The sequence below is a fragment of the Melanerpes formicivorus genome, unplaced genomic scaffold, assembly GCF_026170545.1.
Source record: "Melanerpes formicivorus ecotype bairdi unplaced genomic scaffold, bMelFor1.0.p_v2 SCAF_17, whole genome shotgun sequence".
Classification (NCBI taxonomy): Eukaryota; Metazoa; Chordata; class Aves; order Piciformes; family Picidae; genus Melanerpes; species Melanerpes formicivorus.
The window spans coordinates 7,852,449-7,871,229 of record NW_027142369.1 but is presented as its reverse complement, the minus strand read 5'-3'; the positions used below and the strand labels follow the sequence as shown (position 1 = coordinate 7,871,229).

The window sequence follows — 18,781 nt, the reverse complement described above, 5'->3', positions numbered from 1 at the left end:
TAGTACATAAAATAATGGACTTCATGCAAGTAAATCCTCTTCACTCTTTCTCAGTTACTGGTGAGGAATCTCAACGTGCAACAATGTGTGACAGAGCAGTGAAGAAAAATAATTATCTAATTCTAGAGGAGATACATCCTGACATGGTAAATAGCACTGGGTGTTCCCAGCGCTACCACCTGCATTCATAGCTTACTTTTTTTCAAAGTGTTTTGTTAAATTGAAACCTCATGATGTCTTTTAATGAAGATCTTTGCTCAGAAAGATTTTAAATTTATTTAAGATGGCAGTTCCGTATCAAACAATCTGCCTGGATTTGTAGAGTTGAAAATTTTACTGTCCCACTAAGGCATAGTTCTGAAAAAACAGGTGCAGAGATTCAGCTCTCTGTGAAGGTGACCTAGTCCAGCCCAAGCACTTCTACTCTAGGTGATCCTACTCTGGCAGGGGGGTTGGACTAGATGATCTTCTGAGGCCCTTTCCAACCCCTAACATTCTGTGATTCTGTAGTTAAAAGGAGAAAGGAGCCTCAGAAATACAGAAATAGCAGTAGCTCCTAGAAACTTTGATGGCATGGAAACAGGACAGAGAGCCTGTATTCCAGTGGGAGTACAAAACTCTTACACATGCACACAGCTTTGGTCTGGAGGCACCTGGAATGGACAGAGTTGCTGGTTTTCCCACCTTTGGCGTGGGGTCAGAGCTCATTCTAGAGAGGACACTAAGGGTGCTGCTATGGATGCTCACCACCCCAAGCCTCCACATCACAGGAGGTCCCCAGGGTCTGACAGTGTTATTGCAGTGAATGCTCTATCACCATATGCAGCAGGAGATGCCCTAGCACCTCTCTATCTCCTGGCAGAGGTGAGGTAATTGTGGCTGTTTCACCATCTTCAGCATCCTGCCATCCAAACATTTCCTATGCTGAGAGCTGGCCTGGGATACATGATCACTTGTTGGACTGAGCTTTGCATTTTGTTTTACTAAGAATTGCTTGACTCGGGAGAATTTATACTTGGATATTAGAGAGACATAAACAGCCATAAAAATTCCAGCTCTGCTTATATGAATGATCCACTGATGTGTGTTAAATGCACTCTGTTGCTGCACTAAAGTCAATTTGCAATTGATCATATTGCATTTCTAGTGTCAGCAGATATGAAAACATGTCATTTACCAATGCTTAATGAACCTCTACGCTGACAAGACATAAATATCAATAAGCAGCTCTCCAGTTAAGGAGGTTAACCAGCAAAGTACTCAGTGAAAACATTAAAGAGGTAATCATCTGGCAATTGCCGTATAGATGGAGCAGCTGCCCTCAAGGATGACTAAACCTATGCAAAGAACCATTACAGTAAAAAAAGGGTAAAAAAAAAAATATATATATAAGAAAAAAGGAAGAAGCAATTAACTCCATGTTGCAAGTTGAAAAATTCTATCTGAATGCAAAAAAAGTAATTGCCTTTCCTGATGGCACTTGTACTCCTTTCCACAAGTACTTAAGGTAATCTGGTTGACAATGCTGGATATTTAGAAGGGAAAAGCCAGAGCAGCAAGATGTTACAGTGCTTAATTTTTTAAAAAAAAACCAAAAAACCAAACAAACCACTAACCACTTTGCATTGCTTTCATGGGTATTTTAATCCTAAGATCTTCCTCTTTTTTTTTTTCCTTTTTTTTTTGTAGGACAAAGCTTTCAGTTTCCTGTAAAGTTAAAGGAACGCAATAAAGGGAACATTACCAGTGCTTAGAAGCACTTCATGAGAGTAAAACACAGCAGATTAAACTTTGCTTTATAGTTAATGGAGCAATTTAACAGTAGCTACATTCACCAGTAGATTGAACATAAATTTCAAGTTCAATTCAGATTTTAAGCAGATGTAAATGGTGTTTATATTTAATCTATGAAGCCTAAGGCAGACAGAGTTTTGTGAGCAATCACGGGAGTCTAAAGGAGTTTAACCACTCACAGCCCAGATATACCCGCTACTTGTGGGTCAGGACACACACAATACCCCTTTTGCAGTCAGCTCTGACCATGAAATGGGCCCATTTTGTACAGTCAAGGATAAGAATACAGTACAACTGAGAGTGATGCTACAGAGTGCTGCCGGCAGAAATCATCTCTTCCATATACAATCTCCCAACCTGGGCATCCTTTCCCCATTTTACAACCATTCCCCACCCCTGGCAGATATTAACTGTCATCTGCCTGCAGTAACCCCTGACCCATACCCCAGCCACTCTTGGGACAGAATGGTCTCACTCCTTGCAAGCCACTTCCCCTTGCCCAGATGACCCCATTAAATTGTAGCAGGCCAGTGGGTTTCAGCAGTGTGTCATTCTGAACTGGCGCCTCCCGACTACATGGTCATGTTATAAACAGTTACCTGAGGCAAAAGGAAAAATGTAGTAAAGCTAGAGGAAGAAAGATAATCTTCCCTTTCTGCAGAAGGAACATAGATGTTCAGAGACAGCAGGCATTCAAGGAAGTTGCTGCATTTTGTGCAGCTGTGGGAAAAAAACAAACAAACAAAAAACACCAGAAAAACAAACCATATGTATGAGACAGGAAAAGGGTTTTGTACATTAGAAGAATGCTATGAGCAACAGATTGCCTGTGCTCTGGCATAGTCTCTGCCATACACACTGACAGAATACCACATACATCGCTCTCATTTTGGGTACCATCTCCAGCAAAAATCATCACAGAGATCAGATCCTCCACCCTGCTATATACATCCTCTCCTATTTCAAAGCAAATATGTTGCCCCTTGATAATAACAATCACCCACAGTTCTCATCTCACATTTTTCATCAAATCAGCTGAGGTCAGTTTATTAATCCCATTTTGCAGCTTCACAAACTGAGAAATGGGAGAGATCCTTCCCAGCAGCTTGAAAGGGAAGCAGGGCTTCATTGGCCAGGGATGCTCCCCAGGATCATTAACCTCTCTGCTTGCAGCCAAAGCTGGACACAAGGTCAAATTCAAATGGCACAGGTGTATTGCTCAAGTTCTGAGGGACGCATCTCAAGGAATTCAGCATGACTTCCCTTTTTTAGGCATTAGTATTCCCAAGTGTGCTGGAAGAATTTGTCTGGTTTTCATGCTAGTTGCTGCCAGTGCCCAAAGTTGTACTGACCCTCCTCTTCTCCAGGCTAAACAATCCCAGCTGCCTCCACCTCTCCTCACAAGGTTGTGCTTGAGGCCTCTCCCCAGCCTCATTGCCCTTCTCTGGACACATTCAAATGTCTCAATGTCCTTCTTAAATTGAGGGGCACAAAACTGGAAGGCACTAGATCAGGAAGGCACTAGATGCCATTGAGATGGAGGCTAGGGATGATCGGGTTGAATGCTTGTGGATAAGAATTAGAGGGAAGACCAGCAGGGCAGACACCCTGGTTGGAGTCTGTTATAGACCACCCAACCAGGAGGAAGATGTTGACGAAGCATTCTATAGGCAGCTTAGGGCTGTCTCAAGATCTCCGGACCTTGTTCTCATGGGCGACTTCAACCTGCCTGACATCTGCTGGGAACTCAACATGGCAGAGAGGAGACAGTCTAGAAGGTTTTTAGAATGCATGGAGGACAGCTTCTTATCCCAGGTGCTGCGAGAGCCTACCAGGGGCAAGGCTATGCTTGACCTCCTCTTCACCAACAGGGAAGGACTGGTGGGTGATGTGGTGGTTGGAGGGTGTTTGGGGTCCAGTGACCACGAGATAATTGAATTCTCGGTTTTTGGTCAAGCCAAGAGGGGCGGCAAGAAGACCTCCACTCTGGACTTCCGGAGGGCAGACTTTGGGTTACTCAAGGAACTAATTCAGAGGGTTCCTTGGGATAAAGCCCTCAATAATAAAGGGGTCCAGGAGAGCTGGACCTACTTCAATGAAGAATTGTTGAAGGCTCAGGGACAGGCTGTGCCAATGTGCCAGAAGATGAGCCGCCGGGGCAGACGGCCAGCCTGGATGGTTCATGAACTTTTAATGGAACTGAGGGAAAAAAAGAGGGTGTATCACCTTTGGAAGCGAGGGGAGGCAACCCACAGAATGTTTAAGGATGTTGCTAGGTCTTGTAGGAAGAGAATTAGGGAGGCAAAAGCACACTTGGAACTTAAACTGGCCTCTACTGTGAAGGACAACAAAAAGTCCTTCTATAAATACATTAATAGTAAGAGGAAGGGGAAGGAAAACCTCCACTCCTTGGTGGATACGGAGGGGAACATTGTAACCAAGGATAAGGAAAAGGCAGAGATACTTAACACCTTCTTTGCCTCAATTTTTACTAGAAGGGCAGAACGTCTTCCTGACAGCTGGTCTGCAGAGCTAGCAGAAGGAGCCAGGGAGCTGCACAGTTTCCCTATGTTCCATGAGGCGGTAGTTGGAACTCTCCTTAGCAGCTTGGATCCCCACAAGTCCATGGGACCAGATGGGATTCATCCTAGGGTGCTGAGAGAGCTGGCAGATGAGCTGGCCAAGCCACTCTCCATAATTTTCCAGCAGTCCTGGCTCACTGGCGAGGTCCCAGAGGACTGGAAGCTGGCCAATGTGGTGCCCATCCATAAGAAGGGCCGGTTGGATGAGCCAGGGAATTACAGGCCTGTCAGCCTGACCTCAGTGCCAGGCAAGATCATGGAACAGGTCATCCTGAGTTCAATAACACAACACTTACAGGATGGCCAAGGGATCAGCCCAGCCAGCATGGATTTAGGAAGGGCAGGTCCTGCCTGACCAACCTGATCTCCTTCTATGATCAGGTGACCCGCCTGGTGGATGTGGGGAGGCCTGTGGATGTAGTCTACCTGGACCTCAGCAAGGCCTTTGACACCGTCCCCCATAGCAAACTGCTGGCCAAGCTGTCAGCCCATGGCTTGGACGGGAGCACACTGCGATGGGTTAGGAACTGGCTGGAGGGCCGAGCCCAGAGAGTGGTGGTGAATGGTGCCACATCCAGCTGGCAACCAGTCACTAGTGGTGTGCCCCAAGGATCAGTGCTGGGCCCTGTGCTCTTTAACATCTTTATTGATGATCTGGATGAGGGCATTGAGTCCATCATCAGTAAATTTGCTGACGACACCAAGCTGGGGGCAAGAGTTGATCTGCTGGAGGGTAGAGAGGCTCTGCAGAGAGACCTGGACAGGCTGGACAGATGGGCAGAATCCAACGGCATGAGATTTAACACATCCAAATGCCGGGTTCTGCACATTGGCCACAACAACCCCATGCAGTGCTACAGGCTGGGGTCAGAGTGGCTAGAGAGCAGCCAGGCAGAGAGGGATCTGGGGGTGCTGGTTGATGGTAGGCTTAACATGAGCCTGCAGTGTGCCCAGGCAGCCAAGAGGGCCAATGGCATCCTGGCCTGCATCAGGAACAGTGTGGCCAGCAGGAGCAGGGAGGTCATTCTGCCCCTGTACTCAGCACTGGTTAGGCCACACCTCGAGTACTGTGTCCAGTTCTGGGCCCCTCAGTTTAGGAAGGATGTTGACTTGCTGGAACGAGTCCAGAGAAGAGCAACAAAGTTGGTGAGGGGTTTGGAACACAAGCCCTATGAGGAGAGACTGAGGGAGCTGGGGCTGCTTAGCCTGGAGAAGAGGAGACTTAGGGGTGACCTTATCACTCTCTACAACTACCTGAAGGGAGGTTGTAGACAGGCTGATGATGGTCTCTTCTCCCAGGCACCCAGTACCAGAACAAGAGGACACAGTCTCAAGCTGCGCCAGGGGAGGTTCAGGTTGGATGTTAGGAAGAAGTTCTATACAGAAAGAGTGATTGCGCTATGGAATGGGTTGCCCGGGGAGGTGGTGGAGTCGCCGTCATTGAAGGTGTTCAGAAGGAGACTTGACGGGGTGCTTGGTGCCATGGGTTAGCTGTTTGGGTGGGTTGGATTGGTTGATGGGTTGGACACGATGATCTTGAAGGTCTCTTCCAACCTGGTTTGGTTTATTCTAATAAAGGTTTATTCTAATAAACTGGACACAGTACTCGAGGTGTGGCCTAACCAGTGCTGAGTACAGGGGCAGAATGACTTCCCTGCTCTTGCTGGCCACACTGTTCCTGGTGCAGTGCACATGCACTTACCAAAGTTCATTTTTTATTAGAGACCTGGGATGCAGGTTTTGCCTGTGGAAGGAAAGGAGGGAGACTTATAGAATCATGGAATTGTTAGGGTTGGAAGGGAGCTCAAGGACCACCCATTTCCAACTCCCCTGCCATATGCAGAGACACCTCACACTAGATCAGGTTGCTCAGAGCCACATTCAGCCTGGCCTTAAAAACCTCCAGGGATGGGGCTTCTACCACCTCCCTGGGCAACCTGTTCCAGTGTCTCATCACCCTCATGGGGAAGAGCTTCTTTCTAATACCCAATCTGAGTCTCCCCATTTCTATTTTTTTCCATTCTCCCTTGTCCTATCATTACCTGACACCCTAAAAAGTCCCTCCCTAGCTTTCTTGTAGGCCCCCTTCAGATACTGGAAGGCCACAATTAGGTCTCCTTCGAGCTTTCTCTTCTCCAGACTGAACAGCCCCAACTCCCTCAGTCTGTTCTCAGAGGAGAGCAGCTCCAGCCCTCTGATCATCCTCATGGCCCTTCTCTGGACACTTTCCAGCACCTCCAGATCATTCCTGTAATAGGGGTTCCAGAAATGGACATAGTACTCCAGATGGGGTCTCACCAGAGCAGAGTAGGGGGAGAGGTCTTTCAGGCAATAAGCTCTAGGTTTTGGGGTTAAGTTTTTTAGCTTTTCCATTGCTTTGGAATAAAACTCAAGTTGAAGGAGCAAGCTGTTATAAGTTGACTTCAATGTTTCCTACAGGGAACTTCAACCTTCAAGAGATTCCTCAAAGATATCCTCTAAAAGGCAGCATTTTGGAGCTGGGCACTGCACAATTCTTTGTGAAATACCTCAGAGACCTGTAAGTGACAGTGAGAAGGGGCTGAGAGCAGGTATACCCTTTGTCTGCATTTTTTTGTTCTGTGACATGTAACAGGCTGTCACAGAAGCCTTGTTTTCCATTGCAAAAAGTTAATTGTGTCCCAGTTACTATTTGGCCCACTGTGATTTCAAACCAACGTGAAGAGTAACAGAACTGCAATCAGTAGCACAATCATGATATTCAGTTAAATAAGTCCCCCACCTCAACTGCAGTTCTGCACAAATAACTCGGGAGCATGGCACATCACACAGAAGTATGCTAAAAATACATTTGCTTTCAGATGGGATTATGGATGGACGAGTAGTTTCTTTATAACTCACACCTGAACTTCAGAATCTTTGCCCACTACAGTAAGCTTTAATCAAATTAAAAAATTGCTCCCAGGTAAGATTATATCTCAACCTTATAGAGATGTCTTGTTGTTGCTTTATGTAGAGGGGGACAAAGGAAAAAAAGAAAAAAGCTTTATGTAACTCTGTGACTGATTTTTCAGAAATGAAATAAAAGAGGTTTCATTTGCACTGAAGGATGAGATTTCCCTCTGGATTTGCTGCCCTCTAGATATCTTTCAGTATAAAACTGCTGTGCTTTTTAAATGGATTTTGCAATAATCTTCTTTAGCTGAGAATGTAGTGGGGATGGAATAAACGAGTACAAAGACAGGGAAGAGGTAGTGTTTAAATAATTTGTCAAGATGCTTTTGTCAAAGCTAAGGCGTCTTCAGATGATGCCAGCTATCCAAAGAAAGGGGGAATTCATATGTGTTTATGGGGGAGAAAAGTCACTGCTAAAGAAGTGCTGGGTGGTTGCTGTTATGGGACAACAGACAACATGCTCCATTTACTCTGCAAAAGGAGCAGTGAGATTATCAGCACATCATTCCCACACACTTCTTTGCCAATGGGCATTAGTACTGATGTGAGAAAACTGATGGGAAGAGGCATATTTCTACCCCAAAAATCCCTCACTATGTGTCTCTTGGATAACACAAGCTCTGCAAAGCTTTTCTCTGTAATGCCAAGCTCAAGGTTGATAGTGCCACTTCAGACATTCCAGATCTGTTTAGTTGTCTCTGCAGCAGAGAATAAAATAGGGTTGACAGAACCCTATTTCCTAAATTCTCAGCTTCCAGCCCTGCAGTAGTTCTGATCCTTCCCTTAGGTATGTCAAGAGAAAGTACCTTATTAGAGGAATGTGCACAGGTGTATGTAGTGTAATAGGAATTTAAGAGAAAAATGTCATACAAAACAAGAGCAGGTGATTCATTCTAAGATAAAACTAATAAGATGAGGATTACACTAGGAGGGCAGCCTGTAACTGATAAAAGGTAACTATAAGTGAATTCTTCAGTTTGTTCAAAGCCAGTTGGGAAAAAGATGTTGTTCAGACAACCTAGAGCAAAAAGACTTCTAAAAATCCGTTCAAATGAGACAAGACAATTTGTTCCAACATTGTCTCTATGTTGTGCCTTATCCAGGGTACTAAAACATCAGGAAAAAATACACCAAAAAAGAAAAATAAATCTTTACTGTTTGATGGAGAAAATAAGATGCAGATTTTGGAGCCCCAAATCTTTATGTACGTGTCCTACCCAGATTTCAAGTAATTTGATTAATATGCAAACATTTCTATAGACTTAACCTCAGGCCAAATCCTGTAATAAAAAGTACTTTTTTCTCTCAGCCTAGACATAATAATCCTATCGATCCCAAAGAAGCAGCCATTGCAGGAAGTGCTGCTTGCACTTCAATGTCTGTAGGATCAGACCCTCTGATCTGCCAGCCTGACAAAATTAAAAGTTGGCATGTAGAAAGCATCATTCATCAAGGGAAACTAAGGGAAAAACCAGTTATTAACTCTCAAGGTCGGTGTCGGATGATCAATATTATTAATTGCTTGTGGATAAGTTGAGACAGCAGTTCAGCACTTTGGCAATTATCTGAGATTCGATACAAGTATTAAACAGTAACAGTACTCAATCATGGGTTGTTGAGAAAAGAAGCTCCCAATTCTGCTCACCTTTTGCAGGTGAAAGAGTTCCTTCAGACTAAAGCAATGCTACATAACCTCATGCCTGTGGTCAGAAAATGTGTGCATGAGAGTCAGAAAGGTAACATTTTGTCTGTCTTGACTTTCTAGACACTGGAAACAGACATCTCTAACTAGTACAAAAGGCCCTGCCTGAATGACATTTCCAGCCTTACAATAACCTAAAACCTCCCAAATCCATCCAGATAGCCTGTTGCTAAGAGATTATCAGCAAATACATATGAAAACATGCATGCAAAGGAGAGTAGACTGAAAAGTCATACTTGCTTACACTGCACATGGTACTGCATATACTTCTTAGGCTCCTAAAAATTGGTCAGAAAAAATGCCTGCCAAGTTTCCTAACTTCATCACCTACCCAATCCCAAATCCAGGTTTTACTTACCTGTTCAATCCCACTGTGGTTGCAAAACACCATAAATTCCTGATTTTTAAATTTTACTTCAAGTGTTTTAAGACTTTGTATCTGATCTGATCACTCCATTCTTGGACACTGGCTTCTGTGGCTAACCACCTTGTGGCTTTGGGGAATGGAAAAGATGCTGAACCTTCACCTCACATTTGATAAACTTGGGCCAGCCAAGAGTGTACAAATTCCCGAAGCAACATAATTTATATCAAATTTTGCATGTGTCCTCAAATATATCAAGCACTTTTATAAGCCCTTGGCCTGTATGGCCACACCTTGGCTGTTCTCACCAAAATTGCTGGGAAGAAAGAATAAGGGCTACATGGTTGTTAGTTGTGCTACTTGTTGCTTGCTTGAAAAGTGCTCGGTTGCTATAATGGAAAGCAGAGATGAGACCAGTGGATGTAGCCTGCCTTGACCTCAGCAAGGCTTTTGACATTGTCACCCATAACATCCTTATGAGCAAGTTCAGGAAGTGTGGGATAGAAGAACAGACAGTGAGACAGATTAGGAACTGGTTACACAACAGAGTGCAAAGAGTGGTAATCAAAGGTGCCAAGTCCAGCCTGAGATGTGTAAGTAGTGGAGACCCCTAGGGATCAGTGCTGGGTCCAGCCCCGTTCAACAACTTCATCAATGACACTGATGAGGGGACAGAGTGTCTGCTCAGCAAGTTTGCTGACGATGCCAAACCAGGAGGCTTGGCTGATATGCCTGAGGGCTGTGCAGCCATTCAGCAAGACCTGGATAGACTGGAGAGCTGGGCAAAGAGGAACCTAATGAGGTTCAACAAGGATAAGTGCAGAATTCTGCACCTGGGAAGGAATAATAAACTGCACCAGTAAAGGTTAGGAGGTGATCTGCTAGAAAGCAGCCCCCTGGGGAAAGACCTGGGAGTCCTGGTGGACAACAAGTTACCCATGGGACAGCAATGTGCCCTTGTGGCCAAGGCAGCCAATGGGATCCTGGGGTGCATTAAGAGTGTATCCAGCAGATCAAGGGAGGTTCTCTTCCCCCTCCACTCTGCCCTAGTGAGGCCCCACATGGAATATCACATCCAGTTTTGGGCTCCCCAGTTCAAGAGGGACAGAGGTCTACTTGAGAGAGTCCAACAGAGGGTTACAAGGGTGATTAAGTTACTGGAGCACATGCCCTATGAGAAGATGCTGAGAAACCTGGGGCTTTATAGTCTGGGATCTATTGAATATATATAAATATATGAGGGCTGGGTGTCAAGAAGGAAGGAACAGCCTCTTCTCACTTGTGCCCTGTGATAGACAAGGGGCAATGGATGTAAACTACAGGGCAGGAAGTTCCATCTCAATATGAGGAAGAACTTCTTTAGTATACTTCACAGAGCACTGGAACAGGCTCCCCAAAGAGATTGTGGAGTCTCCTCTGGAGACTTTCAAGACACATCTGGATGTGTTCCTGTGTGACCTGTGTGACCTGTGATAGATTCTATGGTCCTGCTCTGACAGCGGGGTTGGTCTAGATGATCTCCAGAGGTCCCTTCCAACCTCTAACATCCTGTGATCCTGTGCAATTAAAACATCTTATAAAAAAAATAAATTAAAAGAAACCCAAAAAACCTTCACCCAACCACATAACTGTATCAAATGAGCTGGAAAAGTACAGTAAAAATGAAGCATTCTGTGAGAGCCCAGAATCCATAGCTGTGACTTACATAAGTGAAGTATAAGCGGTGTCTTCTATACAAGAGATTTTATTTTCCTTTCATGATCCAAACTGAGAGTGAAGGTGGGTTCACTTGCCAGATGTATTGTTCCCAAAAGGGATAATAATTTCTAGTCACTGAGCTAGCCACCTTCAGTGTGCACAGGACCATGATTTTCCTCCCATTCCACTGCCAACATCAACTATGAGCCTAACCCAAGTGAAATCTCTCCTTCCAGCAAATAACACCTGCTAAGGTACCTACTCTGCTGAGGCAGAATGACTGATTGAAGAGGTTGCCTAAGCTTTGTGCTGACATATCCAAGCTGTGACAGCATCTGGAGGAGCAAAGAAATGGTAAAAATCAACTCAAAGGATACAAGAAGCAGTGAAATTGATGTGCAGGCAGAGGTGCTTCATCTCCAATCTATTTTAATCCAATTCTTCCCAGAAATTTGTGAGTGAGAGATTTTGGTGTTGCTTCAAAGCAAGAAAGATATACAGACAGCTGAGCAGAGAGAGCCACAGATGTGGAAGGGGAGAAGATAAATGATTGGTACAGATTCATTAGAAGAATCGTGTTTTCATATATACTGCACAAACCTGTTATGTTATCTTCCACTTCAGGAAGCCAAAATTATCCCACTCACTTTCTCTCTGTGCATTTACTTTCAGCAGTTTTCCTCTGGGAAAACAATGAGAGACATTCATCCAGCACAATAACCTCTGCTGTATTCCAAGCTCCAAGGTCATGTCCATAAGTGAGAGCCAGGGAACACAGCTGGACCTGTCACCATATCTGGCTGACCACAGTGTGCTGTTACTTTTCAACAGCACATGGCATCTGGCAGGAGAGTATTCCTTAACTGGACCTCAGTTCAGTCGCTTAGTGGTCTCAGATGATTGAAGTTCACTTATGGCCTTATGTTGCAATCATATCCTATCAACATAACTGATCTCCAGACCATCAAATTGTGATGGTGCTACCATTTATTTGCACAGAGCAAATCTTGAGTATAGCTTTATTCAGCACTCTTGTCTGCAAGAGCTAATATATAGAGAGGAAAGTCAGGACTGCCTAACTGACAGCTAAAGAGGGCCTTGTCTTTGTGGTGTAGAGGCACACCACTTTGTTCTTGCTTTTTCCAGTGAGCTCCTGCGCAAATCCCCTGCTACTGCTGTTTCCATATCCTGTTGTTGCATGGATCTAAGCATGGAATAGTGGCCATGTATAAACTGATAGTTGTCAAGGTCTGCTTGGCTTTTTCATCTCTGTGCACTCTATTTGATAAATATGTTTTCTGTCTATGTAAATTTGGAACAAATAAGCAGGCTCTGTTTAAAGCTCCAGTCATTCTCACCATTTATATACAGGAAAAAAAAGCTAAACCAATCAAAGCAACTGAAGAATATTACATTCTGGGCAATTACAGAGGTGAAATAATATTGTTTAATGATCAAGTTGATGCAATCACCTTCTCACCAGAGCCATCAGCCCACACTAGTGAGAGTTGGATCCCACACTAGTGAGAGTTGGATTCTCACTAATGTAAGTAAAATTAATCCCATTGGTGTTAATTGAGTCTACACCCACTGAAGATTTACCTTTTGCTGCTCTGCAATGAATTCTGCTTCCTCATGTCTCCAAGATGATCAGGGAATTGTGGATTTATATAGTCCCTATGGCATTTTTCAGACTCTCATTGTTGCTGCACTTTTTCTGTTGCCCCAGTTTTAACCCTCCCACCTCCTTTTAAAACTTTGACCATATAATTCGCTTAAGAGTCTAAATTAGATACATCTATAAAGAGCAGCTTGGTCAGCCAGACTTAATTTGAAAATGTCATTACTCCCACATGAAACTTCCCCCATCAATCCCACAGCAGCTATCATGATTTGTATGTCTCCCAGGCCAATCTTACTGAAATTGTGGAGGTTTTCATCTTTCAAAAGGGAGGAAAATGGGAGGACATAAGAAATCACCACTCAAGTGATGAAGATTGAAATTCTCCAGGGAAACAGAGAGAGAAAATATTCACACTTCCACAGATTTCAGGGAACTTCAAAGGTGTAAATATTTATCTGGAGAAGAGCAAAAAAGTAAGCTTTTTGCTTATTCTTAGCCCAATTCCAACTATAAGTTAATTCTGTTTTTGCAAAGTTCAGGAATATTCAAGATGCTTCTGAGGTTGGGAATATCATTAACAGGTCTCCTGTATGGCCTTTCCTGTGGGTACTTGAAGAAAGCTGTTTCTGGGTCAGTGGAGTTAAAAGGATTACATCTGCAGTAAAGCTGGGATGCTTTTCACTTTCTTAACCTGGAAGTTAAATGGCAAGTATACCTAGTTTCTCTCTGTAGTCAGTTTGATGAAAGGCACTTTCAGAGGGCAATTCATTTCATGTTGTAATAGGTATTAAAAATAGGCTGATTTTTTTTTACCCTCTGGAGCTGCTTACCTAGATATTTAAATGTCTCCATGTGCCAGACCTATATCTTCAGCCACAAGGGACTGCATTCAGTTGGAGGTGCAGATGCCTCTTGCCACTTGCATGTAGATGCAAGTGATGTGTGTGTGTGCTTGCAGCTGCTGGGAGATTTTGCCAATACAGTAAGCAAACTCTTGAGAAAATTCAGCCTATCCTCAAGCAGACAGCTAGGTTTGGTTGCATAAACTGACAGCTAGAGATGCCTGATGTGGCCTACAGCTGCCAAACTCTAGATGTTCCAGTTACTTCAGGGCATCTCATATGACACCAGCCATCTAAATTTAAGCAATTTAATTGAGCTTCTGGTGCTTGCACACCTCTCTGGACCCCTGTGGCTGTAATAACTGACCATCATTGACTATGATCAGAGCACAGACAGCCATTTCACAGGTAAACACCTCCATGCAGATGCCAGGTTTTGCCTAAGTCTCATGCTAAAAACTGCCTTGGTTTTATATGTCAGTTGTGACAGAGGAGAAACACAGTAAAGTGCATTTTATCCTGTGTATCCCACCACATACACACTATTTTGCTGAGGAGGATGCAGAGATAGCACAAACACATCTAGCACCACTGGTCACTTGTCACTGGCACTGCAGAAACAAGCTCAAGGACAAACCCTGCTCAGTGGATTAATCAGTTTTAAAAAAAAGAGAAAAAAAAAAAAAAAAAAAAGCTAAGTCATTGATGTAACAGGAAACAGAACCTGAGGCCTGGAGGCAGCATCTCCAGTAGAGGCAGTAACAAAGCTTAAAGAGTCTCACGCTTCCTGCTCGGGCATCATGACCACGACTGCTGTAAGAGATAGAGGTCTCATATTGAACTCTGTGCTCTGTCCCAATTACATGCAGAAGAGAGCAAAATTACCTCTTTGAATTTCATCAGAAAGTGCACAGGCTTGTATTACCATGGTAATAAAAGTAATACACATTTGTCGAGCTCCAGTGAGGCATATCAACAACAGCAGCAGTGTGTTCTGAAGAAAAAAAGTGAACCATTTAACAGCTATACCAAACTTCGGATGCTTTCATCTACATCTCAGTGTGGTAAAGAAAATAGGCACTTTCGGTTCAAACTTATTATCATTTAACTGCCTGGTTTTTAAAGGAATGGTAGGAGACATTTAAAATATGAGTGCAAGTAAAGGCTCTTCAATCTCATGAGCCAATCTAATGTTAAGTAATACGCTCACCTGTGGTAAACTAATATGAGGAGGAAATCAACTCTAAGAAACCAATTATAGTTCTGTACCTCTGTCCTTCAGGATGTGAGCTCAATGTCAAGTAAGTCCCCAGAAACCAGTCTCCAGGACTTTCTGGGTATCTGAAGAGTAAACTTGTTTTCAGAAGATCTAACTGGAGCATCCAGACTGAAAAAGCAAGATGGCAACATAGTGTGGTCAAATGAAAGCAGAAGGATAAAAACCAGAAGGCAAAATTACAAAGATCAAATTGGCTTCAGCAATTGAAATTCCAGCCAAAGCAGGGCAGTGAACAGAATGAAGTATTAATCCAACTGCAGATACTGTGAAACAAATATTTGCCTACCTAATAAAATTCAAACTGATACAGTCCTGTCATCCTCTCGGGATACCAGATCCCAGTACCCTATAGCAGAGATGTTGTAGAGCTCCATCATGCACTCTTTATGATATGCAGCAAAAAAATTAAGTGTCAAGAAGGGGGCTCACTTGCAGTGTCCTGTTTGGGACTGCACTGTTTTATGCTGAACTTATTCTGGCAAGATGATCAGGAAACATATCTACATTTTTCGGATAGCTGGAGTCCAGCCAAACATTCACAACTTGGACATCTTAGAATCATAGAATGGTTTGAGTTGGAAGGAACCTTAAAGATCATTTAGTTCCAACTTCCCTGCCATGGGCAGGGACACCTCCTGCTAGACCAGAATGCTCAAGGCACCATCAGCCTGGCTTTGAACACTTCCAGGTTTGGAACCTCCACAACTTCTCTGGGCAAGCTTTTCCAGTGCCTCACCACTCTTGTGGCGAAGAATCTCTTCATAATGCCTAATCTAAATCTATCTCTTCCAGTCTGAAGCCATTACACCTCACCCTATCACTACATGCATTTGTAAAAGGTCTCTCTCCAGCTATCCTGTAGGCACTCTTCAAACACTGCAAGGCTGCTCTAAGGTCTCCCTGAAGCTCTTTTCCTCTACAGGCTGAACCACCCCAGCTGTCTCAGCCTGTCTTCATAGCAGAAGTGCTCCAATCCTCTGATCACCTTCACGGCCCTCCTCTGGACCTGCTCCAATAGTTTCATGTCAAGAGGAATTCACAAGATGTTATTGATAGCTGACACAAACCTTTTCTTCAAGACTGTGCCCATAATCTCTTTCCCACTCCATAGTGACGCTACTGAGGAGGAAAGTTTTCTGTCTTAATGATGAATAAAGTGAGTTTGAGAATTCCTCTAGGCAACCATTATCAATATCTTATTGTGTTATCCAGCCCAAAATAGTTTTGAGTATAGGAACAGATGTCAGAGCTGTCTTGCTATTCTACTGGTATGGAAGTAACAAGATCACTGTATATTGGTCTGAGATTAAGACACAGAAGCCAGTTCTGAAGAAACATTTGATGATGGCATTGATGTGCAAATGGTCAAATTCTTTACGGAGTCTTAGTTCTCTTGAGCTTTGACAGTTACAAGTATTTTCATAAATGGAAAGGAAAAACCCAAACCTATCAACCTTGAAGTTTTAGCAATTCAATTCTACTGTGGATCTTGCATCTGGAAAACCCCACAAGTTTGCATATCACCAAAGTGTCGTGTCAAGCAGCTGAGTTACTGTGTGATGCTATGAGCCACAGCATCCAACGACGTAAACAGGTGGAGACTTTTCTTACAAAGAGGACTGAAAAACCTGAGCAGCGTGACCCTCAGGACTGTTGGTGAACCCTGCTCCACTGTATGCAGCCATGGCTAACCTGATTTTGCATCTAAATTAGCTAATTTTAAAATGTCCTGGGCACCTCTGCACCATTCTTTCCTCCCTTATGTGACTGCATAGAAAATTCAAAGGAAAGGGTGGAACACAGTCTATCTAAAAATCTGCAGTCTAGTTTATCATCCTTCAATATGGCATTTCTCCAGGCATCTTGTGGGCTGATGCTGTTCACTACCACATTCCAAATAAAAGACTTGAAGTGCTGTATATGGAACTTACTGATATGAACACAGAACAGAGCAAATAGAAAACCATCAGGATTATTCAAGAAGTCTTTATTTTTTTATTTATTCAGTTGGTTTGTGTCATTCAATGTTACTATAAACCAGAGGACGCTGCAATGTTGAGATATACAGACCTCAGGAGTGAGGCATAGCATTTTATGCCTTCTAATTAGCTTTCCTGGTATAATTGACTGTGACTGGACACCAGAGTCAGTACAACTGTGAGCTGACAATGTTATGAGGAGACAGAAGCAGGCAAAGAGGAAGATGAGCAACAGCACACCTGAGAGAGGGAGGCAAGGACAGGGATATCCTAGGAATGAGGGAAGAATACATGGAAGGAAATATCAGAAGAAATGGAGGAGGAAGTCTAACAGGCGAGAACAAAGGATAAAGGAATGGACAGAAGAAAGTAGTAGTTCTGCTGTTCAATTTGCATAAAATTAAGATAGAAAAAAACCCCAACAATTTTAAGGATAAGGGCATGGATTACGATGACATTTTTCTCTCAGCTCATCCAGAGTATTCACTGCAAACATACAGGGATGTTGCTACACATTGAGACTGTTGACACTGAAACTGTATTTAATTAATTCATGCATTGGAAGGGGGGAATTAATACATTCCCTCTTCTTTCTTCTTCTGAAGTTAGATTGTTTGGCCATGTTCATTTTCTATTTCCCTGTACAGGTACAGGAGGTACCAAATTCCTCCTGTTGCATAGCTAAATCAAGACACTTTTTTTTTTTCTTTTTTTAATAGAACTCTAGGTACCTCTGGTGAGTCACACTGACAGTGGTAAAGAAGAATCAGCCAGCCAGCCCCTACCTTTACCTAACAAGTTGAAGGGTCTTAATTTTTTTTTCTTTCCCCACGTACGCATTTCCCACAAAGCTGCAATCTTGGTCATATACCTGCAGAAAGATGTCCCCACCAGGACTGCCACTGATGCTCCTCAAATCCTAGTTTCTGTCCTACTGTAGTTCCCCAGAATGATCTTTACAGCCTCTGCAGGACTTTAAAATCAGTATGTCATCTTTCTGCACAATATTCACCTTTTCGGACATGTAAACCTAATGGACACACACAAACAATCTGTGGCTAACTTTTCTCAGAGGCTGGAGAAGGGTCACCCTATCCCTTTCTTGGAATTCCACCTTCTAGGGAAGCTGAAAGCAAGGCTTGGTGTCATAAGGTAGGACAACATCACCACAGAGCAGGAACAAGTCATGGGACTGATGCAACATGGAGATGCCAAGGATGATCAGGGCTTTTTGGACATGAAGTCTGAAATGGTCACATCAGCCAAGAGCTATGCAGCAAGATCCCTTCTCTTTAATTCACAGCATCCTACATAGGCTAAAGTTCCTTTGAAGTTTATTTAGACTAAACCTCAAAGCAACAGTGGTTGCTGCTTCTCCCATGACAAGACTGGCCCAGCTGGAGTTCCAGTAGATTATTGATGAGGCATGTTTTTTCTTTGCAGAAACCGTGCTCTTTAGAACATATCATAGCACCATACTCCCAACGTTGTTGAAACATTGTTTTCAACCAGCTTAGAAAACATGGATGTCTGGATAAAGACATCCTCAAATGTCTTTTGAGGATGTCTTTACCTCAAATTATCTCAGTCCCATTTTTAACTTTGAGTATAATTGTTACCCTCCACTTTTCCAATGAAATAGCTGGGTTTAATTAGGGAAAGCATATTTTTGTTGCAGATCAGCTATTCCATGTTAAGTTCCTTCAGAACTTTTCAATGTACCATCTGGAGTTGATGATTTGCTGCTTTTTAAATTATCGATTTGTTCCAGCTCTTCTTCTGACACATCTTGATTACCAGAAAAGAGCAAGTCCCAGTAGGTACTGCTCTGATATTCTCTGTGTTGAAGAATGCTGCAAAGAAATAATTTAGATTCGCAGCAATGCCTTTATGTCCCTTAATTTCTGCCTTTAATTTTCAGTGATCGACTTTCTGAACTACCAATTAATTATTCTTACTCTTCTGACTGACAAATCTGAAGCA

At 43.3% G+C, this 18,781-nt stretch overlaps 1 protein-coding gene across 3 annotated transcripts in view; it reads right to left on the bottom strand.

The window, feature by feature from the left end:
- The window catches only part of TUNAR (TCL1 upstream neural differentiation-associated RNA), a 182,058-nt gene that overhangs the window by 160,341 nt on the left and 2,936 nt on the right, over positions 1–18,781 (bottom strand). Inside the window, exon 1 of one of the 3 annotated variants that reach the window (XM_068148861.1) lies at positions 14,810–14,826. The exons of the other annotated variants lie outside the window; for them this stretch is intronic. The gene's annotated coding sequence lies outside the window, so the exon portion shown is untranslated. Of the gene's footprint in view, positions 1–14,809; positions 14,827–18,781 lie in introns of those variants that run through there. 3 annotated transcript variants of the gene reach the window in all.